The sequence below is a fragment of the Sphaerodactylus townsendi genome, linkage group LG16 (assembly GCF_021028975.2).
Source record: "Sphaerodactylus townsendi isolate TG3544 linkage group LG16, MPM_Stown_v2.3, whole genome shotgun sequence".
In the NCBI taxonomy this organism is placed as follows: domain Eukaryota; kingdom Metazoa; phylum Chordata; class Lepidosauria; order Squamata; family Sphaerodactylidae; genus Sphaerodactylus; species Sphaerodactylus townsendi.
This window is the reverse complement of record NC_059440.1, coordinates 15,829,085-15,846,403: the sequence shown is the minus strand read 5'-3', so window position 1 is coordinate 15,846,403 and position 17,319 is coordinate 15,829,085. Positions and strand designations below refer to the sequence as shown.

At 44.2% G+C, this 17,319-nt stretch overlaps 1 protein-coding gene across 2 annotated transcripts in view; it reads left to right on the top strand.

Moving 5' to 3' along the window:
• DTX2 (deltex E3 ubiquitin ligase 2) overlaps positions 1-17,319 on the top strand; it is a 117,384-nt gene that overhangs the window by 61,960 nt on the left and 38,105 nt on the right. The gene's annotated exons all lie outside the window — the stretch shown is intronic.

Genomic DNA, 17,319 nt, shown 5'->3' with positions numbered 1-17,319 from the left:
TTGAAGTTTTACTCTCGGGATCCAGAAGCTCGATTAGTTATTCACATCCTTACTTTCAGGATCCAAGAATTCCATTGGATCATTTGAACTTGTCTCTGTCTAACACTCCCGGGGAACCACCTCAGGCAAGAAGGTGCTAGCTTTTCTTCTAGGATTTTGATCCTCATCAGCTTATGTGCAAAGAGATTGTTTTCTTCCTTTGGTGTTATAATTTTTCTCTGTATTAGATGGAAGGAGACAGCCCCCTTCCTGCGTTTTGCACTGTGGGGGTGGGACACCTTCCTGCCCTTTTCTGGGAAATGCATATAAAAGGTACTGATGTACAGCCATGTAGAGTTCACTTTGCTGAGCTGTGCCAAGAAATCACTTGCAATAAAATCCTTCCTGCTTTAAAAGAAACGCCGGCTTCCTGCATACTCGGTATTAAGTTACTGAGCTAGAATACACTTATTGTTACCTGGCAATTCCTTGGTAACAATATCAATGTTAACTTAAAATTCTGGGACTGAATCAGTAGCTCGGCACTAGAAGGGCAGAGTGGCTATGCAGAAAGATCCACCAAAGCACAGATCAATGCATGCGCGAGAAGAAACTGTGCCATAGTCGACCCTGTAAGGGTCCGTGAAAGTATTCCAGGCAGATGGAGCCAAGTGACTTCCCACTGAAGCCTTATTTGGGGACACTGGAGTAGAGCCCATTTCCAGACAACAAAAAAAACAATTGGGCACCCCTTTGCGGTAAGAAAAAACCAAGTGTTGGCCTCCATAGGAAAAACTCTGAGAGAGAGGTTCGTTGAGGAGGCTAAGATGGAAGTTGAGCAGAGATTTACCCACTTTCCCTGGAAGGAGTGTGAGAAAGCATTATCAAAAAGGATTCTCCATTAAAGACAGACCAAAATAGGCTTAACACACGTGCCCGAAGCAACTAAAACAATTAAAAGAACCAACAAATCCTGAAAAAAACATGAAAGGAGACCAAAACATCTTCAGCAGAAATGTAAAAGGCGCACATTTCAATTATTATGTGGTGATGGTTATTCAAAGAAGTTAAATTATACCCAGCAGCATTCAAATTGGCACAATTCACAGAAGTGCGGTTGACATGTCCTAAATAAGGTGTCACCACAGAGGAGACCCTGCCACTAGTTACCCACCTCCCTTCAGAAGGGTGGCAGTAAAACAACCCAAAACAAGAGGTACTGAGTTTTACTGGCAGTGAGGTTGGGATCAAGAGAACAGACTTTTCAAGTCCTGGGTGCCAGACCATTAAAGGAGACAGAGACAGCATCTTGAGCTACACATTACTGCGAACTGGCCGAAAGTTCTTAAATACTGGCAAGATGTTTCCCCAAGCAATAGTCTCCATCAGTAGCCACATTTTGGACCAACTGAACTTCTACTAAGACAGTCTTCAAGAGGGCAGCCCCATGCAGAACCTGCTACAGTAGCCACGTTTGAATGGGATCAGAGCAGTGATCACTGTGGTCTGATCTTATTTCTTGGGAGGCTAACATCACCCAGCTAAGGTACCGACTGACAATGATGCTACAAGAAGGTGCTGTCTCCTACTGAAAAGGTGTAGGTGTAGATCCCCATCCAGCTGCATGCCCAAGTTCAGCACTACAACCCCCAAACTGTGTCTTCTGGCTAGAAGCGGCTGAGACCTCAAGGTTTCAGACCAAGGTCTTCCCTAACAAGTGGTTCTTGAAAGCCTTTTTAAACTAGAGAGGGTGACTCCAGGAACTACTATATGCAAAGCAGGTGTTCCAGTGTGGGATCGTGGCCCAAACCAATCACCTAAACATATCCTCCGTCAGACTGCCGGTTCATCTACCTCAGCAGCTTCTGTTCTAAGGCAGCTCCTGTCTGGACTCTGAGCCTAGAAATGAGTCCACCATGTACCTGTAGAGGTCTTTTAGATGGAAATGCACAGGACTGAACCTGGGAGCTTCTCCATGCTATGCCAGAGTTCTTCCACCCGGAGCCATGGAAGAAGAAGAGTGTAGTTTATACCCCACCTTTCTCTCACTGCAAGGAGACTCAATATAGCTTTCCCTTCCTGTCCCCACAACAGGCGCCTTGTGGGGTAGGTGGGGCTGATGAGAGAGTTCCAGAGAACATTTGACTAGCCCAAGGCCACCCAGCAGGCTTGATGTGTAGGAGCAGGGAAACAAATTCCAGTTCATCACATAGAGGTAGCAGTTTTTTAATTCTGTATTAGAGTAGGGCAGGGGGTTTTGCTGTTTATGATTAACCTTGGGCTAGTCACAGTTCTTTAAAACTCTCTCAGCCCCACCCTATCTGGATTAGGTTCAAATCCCCACACTGCCTTGGGAAACTTGCTGGGAAACTGTGGGCCAATCCCTCCCCACCTAGCCTACCTTACAATGTTGTTGTGAGAGCAAATGGAAAAGAGGAACGGGACATAAGCTACTTTGGGTCCCCATTACTGAAGAGTCATAGTATAAATGAAACAAAGAAATACAGATAATGGGAGGGGCTACATATAGTCAAATACAATAGAGATATAGACATTGGGTGTATTGCTTGCACATCTGGAACAGAGTTATTGCTTGGGTTCCTGCTTTTAGATTCATGGAGGAGAGGCAGCAGCTGTCTTGAGAACCAACCCCATTTATTAGCACAAACGACCAAATTTTTTTTGCACCAGGACATTGGTGCCTGCAGGGGGTGCATTTTTAGACATATCAGCACCAAAGTTTCAGCATATCATCAGGAGACTGGCCTTATGCTACTCTCCAAGTTTGGTGAGGTTTTATTCAAGGAGTCCAAAGGTATGGACTCCCAAAAGGGATGCCCCATCCCACATTGTTTCCAATGGGAGCTAATAGGAGATGGGGGCTACAGTTTTGAGGGTCCATAACTTTGCCCCCCTGAACCAAACTGCACCAAACCTGGGGAGTATCATCAGGGCAGTCTCCTGATGAGACCCTGAAAGTTTTGAGACTGTGCCCTCAGAAATGTGCCCCCCCCCGCCTGCAACCCCCATTGACAGCTATGCAGAAAACTCAATGCAGAACAAAGATTCTTAAGCAAATTTCTGGGATGTTCCTGCAGGGGGTGCATTTTTGGATGTATCGGCACCAGAATTTCAGGGTATCATCTGGAAACTGTCCTGATGGGACCCCCCCCCCAGTTTGGTGCAATCTGGTTTAGGGGGTCTGTCAAGGAAGACTCCACAGTCCCCTTCTACTTGAATTGCTTATTGATTCAATACACTCATAGAAACTTCTTTTTTGTAGTTTATTACATATAACAGGCAAGCTTACAAGAGTTGCTCCTAGCAGATTAACAAAGAAAGAAACTTCAGGAAAAAACGAACTGGGCTTCAGCTTCAGTTAAACCCTCACTCACTAACTGCCCTTCCTGTGTTCTGAGCCACATCCTCCAACTGACACTTTCAGAATGTTCCTGAACTCTTCACATGCCCCTTTTTTCAAGCTGAAATTTAAGGGGCTAAATGTCTCAAAATTTCAGTTAGATCCAATCATATCATACAGGCAATTATATATAATTAACCATTACCCCGGAGACTTAGCGCATCAGCAATAATATTGTCCTTACCCTTTACATGGCTCGAGATCTCAAATTCACTTAATCTTGTAGGGACTAAGGACCATCTCAAAATACTCTGAGCATTGCTGGTTTTCATCTTGCTCCAAAAGGCCAAAGGATTATGGTCAGATCTTACAATAAACTTAAGACCCTATTAGGTAAGGATGCTTAATTTTTTGATTGCCCACAAAATGGCGAGGGCATTCCTTCTCGATAGATTGAGTATGCACATTCTCCCCTAGGTAACAGCTTTTCTACTAGGAAAACTATTGGATGCATCAATTGGTCTTAGCCTTTCTATGAACTAATGTAGCACCTAAACCTGCGTTCGGAAGCATCAGTATACACTTCAAATGGTTTGTTAAAATCAGGAGCAACTAATACTGGAGCATTTACAACATGCCCTTTTTTACCCGTCAAAGCAGTTTGGCATCTATCGGCATCCAAACAACTTTAAATGGAGCTAAGCTTTTTTACATAGAATCTGATAATGGTGTAGCTTCAGTTCACTTAGTTGAGTATGAACTTTCTATAAAACCCAACTAATCCTAAAAGGACTGAATATCCTTTTTTGTGGTTGGAATAGAGCCAATTCTTAATACTGGCAACCTTAGCTTCAAGGAAACCCAATTTGACCCGTTGCCGACACAGTGACAAAGGTATATCCACCTCCTTCCATCCAAATTGAAAGCCTTATCAGGTCTCAAAGTTAACCCAGCTTCCTGAACCTTCTGCAAAACCGATGCATATATATGTTTCAAATGGGTCTCCCAGGAATCAGACATGATGGCTATATCATCCTGATAACCAAAGGCATAATCCTAACCCAGTAAGGAACCTTATCCAATCAACCTCTGGAAGGTTTTGGGCTGGCTCGTTTATTTAAAAGGCATTTCTCTTAAATTGAAAAGAAATGCCCAAGCGCATACAAAGGCTGTTTCTCTCAGAGGCTTCTTTAGTTAGGGGGGGAATTTTGCCAATACCTTTTGAACACGATCCAAAGGTGCTTATAAACTTAGCACTGGCTAATCTTTCCACCAATTCCTCCAAGCGGAGGTGTGGGATAGGGATCAAGAGTTGTCATTAGATTTAGCTTAACACAAAGAGTCTACACACAGTCTCTGAATTCAGGAGGTCACCCTCAGACTACTTGCTTTTTCTTCACTGAGTACTATGGGTGCCTCCCATGCACTGTTACTTAGGCTCAATAATATCCCACTTCAACATTTTGTTTTAACCTCCTTCTCCACAACTTCTTTCATCACGATTGTTAATAGGATATGGTGTGGTTTTAATAGGTCACGACACTTCCAGTGTCAATGTGAGGTGAAATCGAAGGTGGAGTCAAACCGGACTTATTCAGTAAACAACAATTCAAAGAGATCCTTTAACAAATGTCCCTAACCTTTACATTGCCCTTCTGATAAACCATCTGAAATTCGAACTTTACTCACATCAGAACTGCTCCTCAAAATTCCATTCCACAAACTCATCTGCGTTAGTGTCAGCTTGTACTGGAAAAGTCATTACAGATCTCTCCACCAATGTCTGGTTTCAACCTATTAAGCATGCACAGTTCTCCTGCCCATCATCTTCTTGAATTACATAATTGTCATTGGGTTAAAACCTGTATTATCACATAAGGTCCCTTCAAATACATCAACAACTTAACGGAAACATCCACTGGCAGTAATAAAACTTTGTTACCCACTGCAAAAGCTCATTAGTCCTAGCCATGTAACATCAAAGTAGGTCTTTTGCTTTTTTTGCTGAGCCTGCTTCAAATTCTCTCTGCAGCTGTCACTTACTTTCCGCCACAGAGTTCTTTGCAACTCCACAGAAATATGCATTTACATCCTTGGGACAAGAGTTGTCAGTAAAGCCTTCCCAATTTGCTCTAAGCTAAAGGCCCAAAGGACCTCTGATATCTCTCACCAAACGAAAAGTAACTGATTTTGGACTAAATCCCTGGAAGCTTTTTTCTTGGACTGAATCACGGAGAGCAAAGCGTCAAATGGGTACCGCTTGATCCCATGAATTTGAATGCTTTAGTACATAAGACTTGCAACAATTGTCCACCGTAGTTCTGAAGATGGCCCTCTCCACTTCAAACCATTTCGGCTGAGGGTTACTCACATGCACTACTGAGGGCATGCTGAACCTCAGCCAACTCACCAAGAAAATTTTCATCACCTGTGACATCAAATTAGGGGGGTTGATCAGTCATTAGTACTTTAATGCACCATATGTAGGACACTAGATTCCATTAAAGACCTTCCAGCTACTGACACCCACAGATGTAATGTTTTCTCACACAAAGGCACCAAGGAAATCTGGAACATGAGGGTCAGCTATAACTACACGATATACTGTTTTCACGAACTACTTTTTTAGGTAAAAGGGACCACAAAATGTTAAGAACTGACCCGCGCAAAGAGGGTTCATCAATTACTAGGTAAGAGCATTAGGTAAACACACCTATGGATTTCCTGTATCAGTAAGCGATGCCCAACCAGTTGACATACATCCCATGTCTTGCAAAATGCATAACTGCTTTAGTCAGCCCTGGCCAAAAAAAACTGCCTTTGAGATTCTTTCCATAGTCCTTCTTATTCCTAGATGTGTCCAGCCAATGGGACACTATGAGCCAGTTCTAAGAATTTCTTCCCTGTACTTTCTTTGGGAATTACTAACTGTGAGTTACTTTTTCCCTTCATCAGAAAAGCCCTGCTGCCTCCATTTTTGGCGATACAAGTAGAAGCCAGATTGCCATATAAATCTCAGGATTTTTCTATCTTTAGATACTTCTCCAGAAGCAACCTCTGCCCTTTTCCGCATAACTCTTTAAAGAGTAGTTACATGATCTTTGTTCCGGTTTTAAAAGAGCACCAGACCAGTGCTTTCATGACATACATTTTCTTTTATCCTCAAAGATGGAAAGTTCAAGCTTCCATAGCTTTGGACTAGAATTGCTTAATGACTCATCTTTCTTTTCCTCCAATTGTGGCTTAGTTAACTCAGCTTTTGCTGTCAAGCTCCACTTCCACCCCACTTTTTCTTTTGCTCACCTACTTATATTTGACTTAAGTTTTTTCCAGCTTTAGGAATCCCTAGTTGGAAACTTTTCATGTACATCTTCTAATTCCCCCTTTGAGCCTTCTGTTTCTCTCTTTTCTCGAATTGCTTGTTTTTTGTAGCAACTGGAAGCCCTGACCGTAACTTCACTGCGTTCATTTTGTCTAGATTGAACAACACATCTGCTCAAATTATAAAGAGCATATCAGAAGCATCATGTACAATGGCATATATGTCCTTTTCTGTTCACCAAGAGTCCTGGATTATGAATCGAAGTACTGAAATCTAAGTATACCAGGGGGGTCCTTCATATGGGGTAACCTGCATCCCTTCCCACCAAGACTGTTGACTATTTGCTTTAACAACTTTCTGTTGATAGGGCACCACTTATATCTGCCCTGTGTCAGCAGACCTTCCACCCACAACTTCCCCCCCCCAAAGTGACGTAACACTTTTCCTTAGCCACAGAGATCTCCAACCCACTGTCTCTGTTCCTCCAGATATCACTATTTACATCAACCAGGCTGTAACTCTCCCATTTCTCCTCTTGGTTTCTTGTTCAGTGGGATTTAACAAGTTCTTCATCACCAGCATATCTCTTAGTTGTCAGGCATTAGCAGTTTCTCCCAGGACTTAGCAGAGTTCTTGTCACCTACGGTGTGATATTTCTCCTTCACTGGAACAAGCAGGAACTTCACCTGGTGAATCATTAATCTCCTCAATGCTTCATTTTTTGCACCAAAACCCGATTGGCTGGCATGTTGCACTCTTGTTTCTCTGCTTGGCTGCTTGCATTGTGATTTGAAGTGACCCCTTCTCTCACAAAAGCAGAATTTATATTCTTTGGTACATATGGGTCTCAACCCGGTTTACTGGAGCCTTGGAAAGTCCTTTCTCTGAAACAGAACTTTTTCTCCATCTTTACCCGTCAAACTCAATATTTCTGGGGTTGGTTTAAACGAATTCTCTCTTCTCTGATACAAAAGCGTGCTCAGGTTTCGCCTTAGCTTTAATATGGCGGCCATCTGAGATTATGCGAGAAAGCAGCCAAGAAGTTAAGATAAAATCCCACAAAGTTCTCTTTAAGCTTGAACAAGAGCTGGAATTTCTTTGGGAGTGTGTGAAAAAAATTGCTCTACTTATATCAAAGTTGCAAAGTCTTCTATGGACTGAACCTTTTGCAGCTCCTATACCATTGCTGAACTATAAGTTTCAATCCGAGCCATAAAGAAGCAACGCCATAGCTCTCCCTTCCTCTTAGGGAAAGCTCCCCCTCAGTTCCTTCTCTCAAGCTGGATCGCCGATTACTTCCAAATCTGGCTAAGGCCTGCACCTTTTAAGATTCACTCATAGGTGGCCTTGAACTACAGAGTAGAGTTCACCCTAATAGCACGACAAATCTCCAGCAAGCGCAAGGCCATGCCGCCCTCCACTTGCTCTCTCTTCTAGGAACTTCATTTTCTCTCAAGGCAGCTTCAAACAAAGTAAAAAGCTTTCCACTGACTCACCCTGCTGATACCTGGGGAACTGTATAACTTCTGCCAAGCTGCAGTCGAGCTCCCCTCTGTCTATCCTGCATCTTAACAGTTCATGAGTGGTTTCTTGTCGTGCATAAGCGTTTGCAGCATCCTCATCCATCCCTCGATTGCTGGTTGGTGCACAAGGAATCGTCTGTATCTATACTATCCCGATCTGGTTGCATTAACTCTGGTGTAGTCTCTGGGGTGTACTACCAGACCTTTCTTGGTCGTTCTCATCCATGTCATACTCAACTCCTTGCCCATTCAACAGCTGTCACGTGAGCTCCCAACTCTTGCGAGCTACCACTCTGCTGCTTGATTCTTGAGCTCAACTGAGAAAAAATGGTGTGCATAATTCTAAGGCTCTTCCAGTGTGACCTGCACTTCATTCACCTTTTTTTAGATCGAGGTTTCACTACCTGGATTTAGAGTCCATCCTGCATTCCAGCACAAGGAAATCTGTATGGTTTGTACTAGAGCAAATTTACACTGGAAACTTTGCTTGCCATGAAGTACTCTTTGAGTGTATTTCGAAAATCCCTCAACACTTGCCACCATGTCAAGGAAGACTCCACAGTCCCCTTCTACTTGAATTGCTTATTGATTCAATACACTCATAGAAACTTCTTCTTTTTTGTAGTTTAGCCCATATAACAGAGCAAACACAAGTTATCGCACGAATTAACAAAAACTTCAGGAAAAAACAGGCAGGCTGGGCTTCAGCTACCAGTTAAACCCTCACCACTCACTAACTTTATACCCATCCTGTGTTTCACAGAGCCACATCCTCCCAACTGACACTTTCCAGAATGTTCTACTGAACTCTTCACAGGGTCCAAAGTTGCTCGGACCCTCAAAGTGCCCATCCCCATTCTTTATACCAGGAGTTGGGGGCTACCCTTTTTAGGTCCCTTTGAGAAATCCATAACTTTGGACTCCCTGGGCCAAACCTCCACCAAACTTGGGGGTTAGCATAGAAACAGTCTCCTGATGATAAGCTACAGAAAATTTGGTGCAGCTAACCACAAAAACTGCACCCTCTGCAGGCCAAAATGGAAAACCACTAAAATGCCCAAAAGCAGAACCCTGCATTTTGAGTGCCCCCACACAGGTGGTGTCCTGGGCAGCTGCCCACCTTGCCAATGGGCATTAGGCCCCTGCAGCAGGTGGACAGATTGCACCAACAGTTCCAGCTCAAGCCCCAGCAGACAGATAGCAAAGTCCATTGGGGCTGGCAGAGAATATTGTTCTTGAATTCTCCAGGCAGGTTGGCAAGCCAGTCTTAGAAGCATTTTACAAAATGGACTGGCGGTCCCATTTCTCCTCAAACCCAACTGTTTGGCTGAGGCGAGAACCAACAAGTCTTTCAGGCAGCAGGAAAAGTTACTCTACCAGGAAGTTCTCCAGATCTCCTTTGATGCACGGCCTGACCTCTCTTGGATGCTGCTGCTTGCCTCCTCACAAGCGGGTCCATGTAGGAGGGCAACGTCTCGGGCGGGGCTTGGGCCACGGAGGTGTAAATCCTGGTGAATCAGAGGAATGTTTTACAAATCCCATTCCCCACCCATACAATCTTGCTCTGCCAAGGTAGCCGAGGGTTCCAATCTGAGCCTTGATGTAGGGACTGGCGCTTTCAGCAGCTTTACCAGACCAAATAACAAATTAGGGCTGAGAGAGCACACAAAGAGCTCTGCGGCCTAGCCCAAAGGTCCGCACTGGCAGCAGAATGTGTTAGAGTGCACAAGCTAATCCTGTGGTTCCTCAGATAAGCCTCCACCACAGCTTTCAGGTGGCAAGCGGGGAATCAAGGCCGGTTCTCCAGTTTAGAAGTGCACCTGCTCTTAAGCACCACTACACCATGCTGGGTAGCCTTGAGGCTGAGTACAGTTTTAAGAAACTCTCTCAGCCCCACCCTATCTCACAAGATGTTTGGGGATGGAGTAGTGAAAAGATCGACTTCTCCTCCATAGAATCTGTCCATCGAGATTCCCACCTGCATCTCTTCCTTACTTGCTACGTTTTTTCTCCTAGCCCCAAAAGCGTATTCTGGGGAGTTCTCTTTGCAAGGCTGATGGAGTGAGCTCACCTCATTAGGATCTCGGTCAGCTCTCTGAACAATCTTGGTGGTTTTGCATTTCTGGCCTGCAAGGGGGTGCAGTTTTTGAGGCTAATTAGCACCACATTTTTCCAGTGTATCATCAGGAGACGGCCCTTATGCTACCCCAAGTTTGGTGAGGTTTGGTTCAGGAAGTCCAAACTTATGGACTCCCAAAGGGGGTGCCCCATCCCCCATTGTTTCCAATGGGAGCTAATAGGAGATGGGGGCTACAGTTTTGAGGGTCCATAACTTTGGCCCCCCTAGACCAAACTACTGCACCATAAACCGCAGGGGTGTTATCATTGGGGAAGTATCCTGATAAGAGACCTTGAGACCTGTGCCTTCAAATGTGCCCCCCCAGCCTGTAGCCCCCAGTGACATTGCAATGCAGAAACTCCAATGCAGAACAAAAGATTCTTGGGCAAATTTCTAGGATGTTCCCTGCAGGGGATGCATTTTTGGATGTATCACCACCAAATTTTCAGGGTATCATCTGGAGATTGTCATGATGGCACCCCCCACGTTTGGTGCAGTTTGGTTCAGGGGGTCCAAAGTTGTTGGACCCACTCAAAGGTAGCCCCATCTCCTTTTAACAAAGATAAGGATAGGGCACCCCTTTGAGAATCCATAACTTTGGACCCCCCCTAAGCAACTAAACTTAGGGGGGGGAGTCACAGAATGGGACCAGTTTCAGATGATATCCACAAAGAGAATTGTGAGAATGCCGATGTGTCCAAAATGTGCCTTCAGGAACATCTCAGAAATTTGCCAACATCCCAACATCCCAAAATTTCTTATATTAGAGCCAGACAGGGGTATTGTTTTTTTTTTGCTGTTGACTAGCCCAAGGTCACCCAGCTGGCGTGTGTGTGGGAGTGTACAGGCTAATCTGAATTCCCAAGATAGCTCCGAAGCTATGAAATCCAAAAAACCCCTTGATATGACATCTCAGCAGACCCTAAGTGGGTATTAAAATCAATACAAGACAGTGAAAATATTCCTTTAAAAAAAGCAAAATCGCCAAAGCAGAGGGAGCTCCTGCATTGGTGCTTGAAGGGGAAGGGGATTCTTGCAACAAAAAAGCATATCGCGTTACTGTGGTCCACAAGTGGAACTAGAAAGACAGGCCTGCATTTTTCTTTTGCATACAGAGAAACCTGCTTCCTTACAGACAAATCAGATGTGAACGGAAAAATAACATGCAGTGATGAAAACACACAAACCAGCTACACAAAGTAATTAGCATAGGTACGACTGTTCCCAAACAAAGCTGTCAAATGGAAATGGTTACAGGCAACAGTTCAGTTGACAGAGAAATAACACCAGCAGTCTGAGCACTTTTTCTTCTCCTTGATTCGATTGTACGTTCAGCTTTGATTCCAGTTTCTCTCGCAGGTATGCTTTTGCCTTCCAAGCCATGGCATCAGGTCTGATTCATGCTCCAAGGTAAACTCTGAGCATGTAGATACTTAATACTTCATCGCTCAGCCAAAACTGCTCGGTTTAAACCCCAGCTGTAAACAAATTCCGTGTAGGAACTACAAATCAGCCCCGGTGGAGCAAAATGTGGGGGGAAAGATTCCACTATTAGTAGAGTTGCTTTAAAGCTCTTAAGTTGCAGGAGAGGAATTTGAGAGGGCCGGAACCTGGGGAGGGCAGGGTTTTGCCGGAGTGGGAGAGACACAAAGCAGGATAATGCTATCACACACTCGCCCTCCAAACCAGCCCATTTTCTCCAGGGGAACTATATTTGGCCTAGTGCACATGGAAAGGAACTAGGTGCCAACTGCACCCTTGCTAGAACAGGAGGTAACTACTTGCAGTATAGAAAGAAACGCTCAGACAGTAGATTTAGTTCCAACAGGAATACTTTATCTCTTGTTTCTCAAAGGAACAAAATAACAAGCAGCTTACCTATCGCTCTACTCTGAAGCAACAATCTGAGCCTTGAACCGCAGAAGGTGAAGGAGGTACTAGGTGGGTATACCCAGTCTTCTTATATAGTTTTGTCCAGCAAATCATTAGCTAGATGATCTAATCATCCTGGCCTGTGACCTTTTCACTTCTGCTGACTGTTACATGCCAATCACTGCAGACCCAGACAGAGAGGCTCCGACCTTTACAATTCTGCTGACTGTTACATCCCAATCACTGCAGACCCAGACAGAGAGGCTCCGACCTTTACAATTCTGCTGACTGTTACATTCCAGTCATTCCTGAACCAGCATATGACCACCTTGGAATTTTCAATATCCTGGCACTTGCTTCTGCCTTACATCTAGTTTGGAATGTTGCCTCATTACATAATATTTACAAACAAAATAATTACAAACAAAAAGTCATTCCACATTATTTACACTCATTACATAGATTGGTACCAATTCGGTACACAGAGTTACTTATTTCACTCACTTTGTGGGAGTCATACCAATTTGTTACATCCTGCTAAACCCAAACCAAACACACCAAAGTCATTATGTTTTTTGTATTGGTAATGGCTTTTGTTAAGATCTTCGGCTATGTTTACCAGATGATTCACAGTACTGCAACTTAATCATATTTGACTGTATCAGTTGTTTTACATTTTTTTGGAATTTCCACAGCTACATGTTTGATACGACTTTTAGGGTTTTCCCGTTCTCTGCGCCATGGCTATACATGTCTGTGAGTCTTCAAAACTATTATTATAGGTTGATCCCCATTTCTCACCCAGGTCTTTTAGCAACTGCACCGAGCCATTGTAGCTCATTGCATGCCTCATTAAGAGCCGCATACTTTCTGCCTCCAGCAGTTGAAGTGGCAACCCGTTGTTTTGTTTCCAAGATCTCCAACAAATCGGGATGGCTGCCATATTGCATATAATAACCACTCCCGCGACTTACATCCTGGAGTCCTCTGCAAATGGGCTGTCGCATACACCACTAAGTCCTTGTTTGTTTTGGATTTAGAAAGAGTGTAAACCATAGTTAGCAGTTCCCTTCAAAATGGCAATTTACTCTTTTTAGCCCCTGCCAGTCTTTCTCAGTAGGTTTTGCAACTGTTCTATAGCAAACCTACAGCAAAAGCTATGTCTGGTCTTGTCCAGTTAGCAATGTGCAGCAGGCTGCCAATTAAGAGGAGCGATATAGGTCTTGCCTTTCAAATGCTTTGCTGTTATCTTGCTTACAAAAATCAGCCACCATTGGGGTTTGTGCCACTTTACGGCATCTTACCAGACCAGCAGCTTTTTTTGTATGACACCCTCTATCTTTTGTTTTTGTGTCAGAAACGCATCCCTTCTTCAGATTTACTGGCTTGAATACCCGAATTATTGCTTTAGATCACCCCAAGTCTTTTTTCAGCTTAAAGTGTTTACTCAACTCAATGTAGCAAAAGTTGTTTGATTTTGTTTGTCTGTTTTGCAACCACACAGAGATCATCAACATAAAATCATCAAAATGACTACATTCATCACCAATTACCTCTGGTATATATACAGACATCGGCCACTTTGGTCAAATTTCATTTCACATAATGCTTTGTGTATGCACCTGTTCCAACATCTGGCTGACTGTTTCAGCCATTACAAAGCTTTATTGAGCTTATAGAAACTTTACCACCTTGTTCATGCTCATAACCTGGTGCTTGTTGCATGTTATATGGTCTCTTACAAATCTGCATTTAAATAGAAAGCTGTTTCAAAATCAAAGTGCCTGTTTTAAAAAAGTCTCTTTGCTCAGCCAAGAGCAATCACTAATCTCATGGACCTGCCTTTGCAGTGGGTGCATAGAATCTGATCATAACTGTCAAACTTTGTTTGGGGAGAAGCGCTTGTCGCGACTAATCTTGCTTTATATTTGCAAGTCCCATCGAGGGCATAGGTTTACAGCCTGTATACCCATCTTGCACCTATGATGAAGCCCTATCCGGTAGGTTTTATCAACAATGATTTAAACACTTTTAAGTTCACCAAGGATTCAAACTCATTTGTCCATAGCCTGATTCCATTTTCCTGTTCCTCCAAGATTGGACATTTCAACATATCATGGAAACCTTATTAGTTCTGTCCCTAGTGGCACACTCTCACTTCTTGTACCGCAAACCTTTTGGGTAAGTATGCCTTTATTTGCTCTTTCTGCAGTCTGCGTGGTATAGCTATTTCTCCAGTTTGCTCAGCCCCTCCTCTCCCTGGCTTCCTTCTGATCACTATCCACTGTTCTGTTGTTGCTTAAAAGGGCTCGGGAGCGAGATGAAGTGGCGGTAGCCAAAGACAGGGTGGGGGGTTGTCAATGTGCTGTCACTTCAAATTACTGTGTCATGGCTTACTGGTGGTAAGAATTTACTTCAGAGTTTTTGATGCACATGTTCCCCAACCTGTATGCTTTTCAAAGTTGGCACTTTTCGCGTGGGATAGCAATTCTTCCATGACCCAATGAAATCTATAGCCTTTGTTATTCTCGCGCATATCCTACAAAGCGCGGTCGCTCTGCCATTTCTTTTTGTCCTTTTTTCCGTTGCTGTGTCTGGGAATGAGGATTAGCAAAACTCCCAAATATTCTAAGGTGTTTCCAGGGAAGGCCTTTTGCCGAAGAGCATTCCTGAAAAATGGTGTTTCATTGTTGCTTGAACTCCAGCAACCTGTTTGTACATGTGTAGCCCCTAAGACAGCCTCTCTCCCCAGAAATGGAATGGAACCTTGGCATCATTTGTCATGCAATCCGCATTGTTTGAAGAATGCCTAGTCTCCTCTCATGCATGCATTTTCAGCCCGGGCTGAGCAGTTTGTTCTCCTGTGGCTAATACCTTTCTGTGTCCAGCCATGTTTGGAATTTGTTCCCCATGAACTCCACCGCCTCTGTCAGATTGCAGGCAAAGCCACCTTGTGGTGAGGAACCTCCGTTCAATCATTGAGACCCATTCCTTAAACCGTGTAAAGGCTTCATCCTTAGATTTCAACAGCAAGCAGTAAGAATATCTGCTATATTAAATCCAATCCCAGCTTGAAATATATAAATTACACCCCTTACAGCAGATTGGAAAGGACCAGCTAAGGTCTGCATGGACTAGTTTCAAATGGTCTTTCCATTTGTCACTGTAGCTCTTTTGGGGATTGGATAGGATTTTCACCTTAACCCACTACAGACTGAACAGTCTAGGAATGCTTTGCCCAAAGGCTTTACACTCAAATCACATACTTTTGCCAACTGCTTGATGGTGGCTTCGCTTCCGTAATCCTAGGACTCTGTGAAGATAGTGCACACAATCATCGTGCATGAGCTTGATAGCTAGACTTGGAGCATTCATTACATTTTCGGTACCCTTTATCAGTCATAACATACACATTTTTTGTAGCAGAGTGTACCTTTTGCACACACTCTATGTCATTCTGCCATACTGTACAACCCTGTCTATCAAATATAGGTTTGTACCCTTGTTCAGCTAAGCAGGACGGCTCAACAAACAAAAATCCAGTCCAGGAACACACAACACATTTTGCAACTTTTTACCTAGGCATGAGTATGTAGGCAGTTCCTTACGGCAGTAACAGCAGCTGGTGATCCATCGGCCAAGCTGACATGCTTTCACGCACCTTGGACTCCTCAGTCCAATAGGTGATGAGCATTTCTGACATGCTCCTGAGCAGGCAGGAGTCCAAAAGAGCCAGATGGAATTGGTTTCTCTGGACATCCCGGTTCTCAGCAAGTGATACCGTCCAAGTGAGTGCTCCTTCTTTTCCTCTTCCCCGTTGACCCTTTAGCTGGCCCTTCTTCTCCCCTTCTGTGGGCATTCTAGGAGAAGATGATTGAAGTAGAGCCACAAGCAGGAAACAGCGCCCGAACTGCATATGACCTTGGACAGTTCAGGAAGCTGGGTTCCTTTTGCCTCTGGAAGTAACAGCAGGCTTCTCTCTGGCTGTGGCTTCCAAGGGCAGAAACTCTGTTTGTTTCTGGAGCTCAGAAGCCCGTGCAGTCACATAGTCTAAAGTCAAAGTCCATCTTCCTTTATGCTCTGCATACTATAGACAAAAAATTGTCCCAGCTGTCATCTAGGGAAGATAGGTAATATAGGCCCTATGCTGTTCAGTGAAAGTCATGCCTCTAAATGTCTTCCAGCTCGACGAATATGAATTATGCGCAGCTGTTGGACATGGTTGGCCACATTTTCACCTCCTTTCAGCTTCAAATTGTATAAAGCGTCTGGTCAAGATTCCCTTGGAACCAGCAGTCTGCGTCTGGCACAGGTCTTCAACACCTTCCAGCAGTCAGAAGCCTTCCTCAGCAGCCCCATTGAATGGAGTAGGCTGGGGAGTTTTCCACAGCCAACATTATGGGCGCCTTGGCTCTGGCATCTGCCCTCTGCTCTGCTGCTGTGCCTGGGTTAGGTGGGGTCCTCGAGCTACCCAGCCCATCAAATCTTCCGCATTATGAGAAAGCTCTGCATTTTCACACTCCATGCTGAGTAGTTCCACTGCAGTCAGCCGTTCAAAAGGCAAAGCTGCACTTGGTGGATCATCGTCCGTGTCACACTGCCTCGACACTCCTCCTAGCTTCAGTGGTTGGGATACTGGGCCCTTAACCAAATTGTTGGCCCTGAGTGCACAGCGGAAGGAAGGACTAGGTGCCCAACTCACCCTTGCTAGAACAGGAGGTAGCTGCTTGCAATTATAAGAAAGAAGCAGCTCAGACAGTAGATTTAGTTCCAACAGGAATGCTTTATCTCTTGTTTCTCCAAAGGAACAAAATAAATAGCAATAACTATCCACTCTCTACTCCTGACAGCAATCCTGGGCCCGGAACCTGAAGGTGAAGGAGAGGGTACTGAATTGGGTAATGCAGTCTTCTTATATAGTTTTGTCAAGCCAAATCATTAGCTAAATGATCTAATCATCCTGGCCTGTGAACCTTTCACTTCTGCCTGGTAGCTGTTACATGCCAATCACTGCAGACCCAGACAAGGAGAGGCTCCGACTGGCTTTACAATTCTGCTACGACTGTTACATACCAATCACTGCAGACCCCAGACAGAGAGGCTCCGACCTTTACAATTCTGCTGACTGTTACATTCCAGTCAT